The following is a 4,194-nucleotide window of genomic DNA, read 5'->3' on the forward strand; positions in this document are numbered from 1 at the left end:
AAGCCACCACGAGTGTGAGCCCCTCTACAGTCCTGGTCCCAATCCAGGACCTGGAGAGAGCAGCAGAAAGAGGTGGAAAAGTTAGAAAGTTGGTAAATCTGAGAACACCAGCTGAAGTTAACGGGAGCCTTTGCACCGACCCCCGTTTGGGCTTTTGGAGTGACATTAAATCTCAGAGCTTGCTGCAGCGTGGTTTCATCCAGCAGAGCCTGGGGGAGGTCATTTCTCGGTCTTTCTATTTGTTTTACCAGTCTCACCCCAGAAAATGGAGAGGGAGCATTCTTAGATGCCGAACGCAGCTCGCTGCCAGCTGTGCTCAACTGTGAATGGGGATGGAAGAGGGGAAAAAACAGTTTTCTTATTGATCTGGTTCCAGCACAGAGCCTGGATTTATCTTCGTGTTCAGGAAAGCAAACAGAGAGCTAAAGACAAACAGCCACCTTGATTTACCAGTGAGATTAAGAGCATGTTAGCAGAACAAGGAAGAGTCTTCATGAAAAATGAAAGAAGAGCAGGCAGGTGGAAAGAGCAGTGAAGATGAAACTCAATGAGTGATCTAGGGCATGTAAGAAAACCATCAGCCCAGCAAAAATGCGAGAAGAGAGCACAGGAGGTGAAAACAGTGGGGGAAAACGAGGCATTATGTTTTATTCATCATACTGTTTTAGGTTTAAACGGCATCGTCTTACTAAGAAGACGGATAGACGCGGGCATGCCTGCCTGTACGAGGCACTCACTGCAGTCACCGCAGCCCGGCAGGTCAGGAGCGAATGAAGGCCAGCAGGCAAGTGGCAAAGAGCTTGTCCGAGGCCACGGAGGCTACCGCGCGCTGGGTCTTGCCCGTATACCTAAAACCCGCACGCACACGTGCCTGCACCATCCCCAGCAGCTTGCAGCTTCGCGGCAGAAGGAAGCAATGAACAACCTTGTCCAAATTAACTTGGGAGGTCCGGGGCATGTTGAGAGCCAAGGGTCAGCCTCCTGTGCAGCAGGGCAGGTGCCCCTGGCCAAGCGACGAGAGCCAGGGACGTCAAAGCATCAGACTCTTGCAGGGGACCCTTTACCTCATTTGCTCCTCCCGTCTTCTCCCTCTCACTTCCAGATCCGAAGAGAAGACGGCTACCACGCTTACAAGGCAGAGCCCTGTGAAGCTGAGGGAGCCCAGCTCTGCAGCTGCCTCTGCAATTTTAATTCCTCCTACTCCATGTACGTGCTTCAACGGGGGCTTTGAGAGCATCTTCGGTGCTTTAGCGTTGACATCTGGTACCTGGCAGAGCCTCAGCCAGACACTGCCTGGAGCACACGCGCGATGCTCTCGAGCGCTGGGAGGAGGCAGGAGCAGTGTTACCCCGCTGGTCATCTGCGACTGCAGTAGACATCGAAGAAATTAAGGATGTGAGTCTCTTGAAACTCCCATGGTTTGGTCCTGGGGAGAGGAAAGGAAAAAAGGGGAAGTCGTCAAGTAAATCGTTTGTTCAGCTCCCATCTTTCCTCTACGTTGTAAGTCATCTCTCAACCTTCAGGCAACTCCTTTCTTGCCTTTGCCTTGCCCTAATCTGTCACCTGGCTTACTGGGAAAATTCCCAGTTTGCCAGTGCTAAGCCATTCCCCGCTCTTCTCTGGCACGTGTGCCGAGTGGGTATATCCCGCGCTGCTGCTGGTGCAAGGCAAAGAGGAATTTTTTCTTCATGTGCAGCAAGGAGGCTGAAGAAAATCCAGAGTAGGAGCAAGGAGAAAGACTGGGACGTCTGTTCATTTTTGGAGCAGCAGTGCCCATGCATGTCTGATCATCTAATGGTCCAGAGCAAGTCTCCTTCCTGAGAAGTCCTGGTTGCCACCTCTTTTTTAGGGGCAATGGCAGAACCTGCCCATTAAACATTGAAATGGTTGGGTATTCGGGGAATGCAGGCTGGTTAAGCACCGAAAATAAGGTTTGACATCAAACGATGACTGCAAGTCCCTGCAGCAGAAAATTCAATAGCTTAAATTCTCTGCTGTGCCCTGCCGTAAAACCAGCTTTCTGTTCCCTGTTTTGGGAAGAAGGAGAAAAGCAAACTACTGCAGATTGGTAATCTCGGCCAGGGAATGGCAATCAGACACTCCAAATTCTGTATGGTTTTGATTCCTTCAGCCTGAATGTTAGAATAATCAAGTTATTTCTGCATTTGGGATCGGGTGGAAAAATTAACGCACGCTGTATTTCCCCACTTGTATTTCCCTTTTCTACACTAGCTCATTTATATGTGCAATTTCCTAATTTCTCTTTGCATGAAAACTCTTTAAAACACCCCTCTATTTTTAATGGTCATTCATTAGGATTATGAGTTTGCAGCAATTGAGATTAATTGGTCGTTCGCACCGCTCTTACAGCTGCTTCATCCTGTTGGCAGATGCGGGCAGGGAAACGCACGCCGGCAACCGCTGGCTTTTTCAAGGTTTCTTTGGTCTTGTTTCTCCCCCAGCCTTCAGAAGGCTAGATGTACCCTCTGCTTAAAATAAAAGCTTCGATTCCCCAGTGTCTACACCAGCCCTGAGACTCAAGGGAAACGGTCCAGGAGAATGATGGGTCTGGGCGCTGGTGCCTGAGACCGCAGCGCTGCGGAGCAGCTTTCTGCCAGCTCCCGGGACTGCCTGGGTACAGCCAGGAATCCCGGAGTAACACCTTCTCTGCTGTTTTATTCTTGAAATTTTTATTTTTTTTTTTTTTTCAACCAAGCAGGATGGTCTTAAAAATCCCTCCCTGCTCCCAGTGGAACTGGGGCTCGTGTGCCAGGCTGGCGCCTGGATGAGTTATTCTCCTCAACCGTGTTTGTGCAAGGGAGGCATTTCCCCCCTTGCGCTCCCCGCGACGCCCGTGAATGAAAATGAAGGCGTGCGCAGCCGGCTGGAAGAGAAGAATATCCGCTCTGCGAGCGAGAAGAGGTTAAGAAGACCGAGTTTATGGAAAAAATATGACGCCATGAATGGAAGCCCTGGCCTAGCATCTTTACTGTCTCGCAGTAAACGATGCTGTGTTAATGCAGTCCTGCTGTGCGGCGCGATCGTATTTTTCTCTTCCCCAATGCTTGCCCCTTCTAATTTACCCTCCAGAGTGCACATAATGCCCTCGAAGCTCACAAATTAAATAAGTCGCTTTTCCAAGGCACCAAACACAGCTACAGCTTTCCGTGGCCGTGTCTGGCACCCAGACCTAACACCAGGGCCTTGGAGTCTACACAACCTCACTGACCCAACCAGCGTTGAGTCATGGCCCCACTGTAATGTGCTGGAGAAGGAGGGATGACCACAGCTCGCTGTGGGCTGTGGCTCGCAGTGTCCCCTGTCCCCGTCAACACCTGGCAAATGAATAGTTCAGTTAAATCATTGCCATTTCCCAGTGACTGTTGCTTTTTAATCCCCTGTTCTGCCAGTTTAGACTCACGCCGAGGCAGAGAAGTATGGCCTGGGTCATACTGGGTCAATGCCACCAAAACACGTAAGCTGGTGCAGCGGTTTGGGGTAGAGCTTCTCAGTGAATGATCGGGATTGCTCGGTGGGAACCCGGCACATGCAGGGCTGAAGAACCTGATTCTGAAGCTAAATACGAAGGCAATGTGCTGGCTGTACCAGAGATGGGTTTGTCTGCCTTCTTCCTGGCTAAGGTCACCCGGCATAATTCAGCTCCAGGCACGTGGTTCCCAGGCACCAGCTGAAAGCCAGATTGCCTTTGTTACCCTTCAAAGGTGTCCATAGTTCCAGCCCCAGATACATTCAAGACTGAGATTTCTGCACCGGTCCGTTTTGGAAGCCAAGGCTGAAGCCCACCTGAGCTGGGACCAGAGCATTCCCTCCTCGGGCTATGACCGTGAAACTTCCAGGAACTAGGCAAACATAGAGCTCTCATTTCCCCTAAAATATTTCCACAAAAAGAGTATATCAGGCTTCCTCCCCAGCTGAGGGCCACCAAGGATGGATGGAAGAACCAACCCTTCCGCCTAGGCCATGAGAGTGATCCTTAAGGCATCAATGACAGCTACTGCCCTGCTGTCCCACAGCTAGACCTTGAGGCTGGCCCTCCACGCCACTCTCCAAATCCTCATTCCTAGCTCCTGACTCTGTCTCCTCTCCGGATTATTGCTCTTGGCTCCAGCACGGACCTCAGTTATTTGCAGGATGGCGCTGGCACCAATGCCTATGGTCCTTCGGCTTCAGCAG

This window comes from Phaethon lepturus, unplaced genomic scaffold, assembly GCF_000687285.1.
Source record: "Phaethon lepturus isolate BGI_N335 unplaced genomic scaffold, ASM68728v1 scaffold31791, whole genome shotgun sequence".
Lineage (NCBI taxonomy): Eukaryota > Metazoa > Chordata > Aves > Phaethontiformes > Phaethontidae > Phaethon > Phaethon lepturus.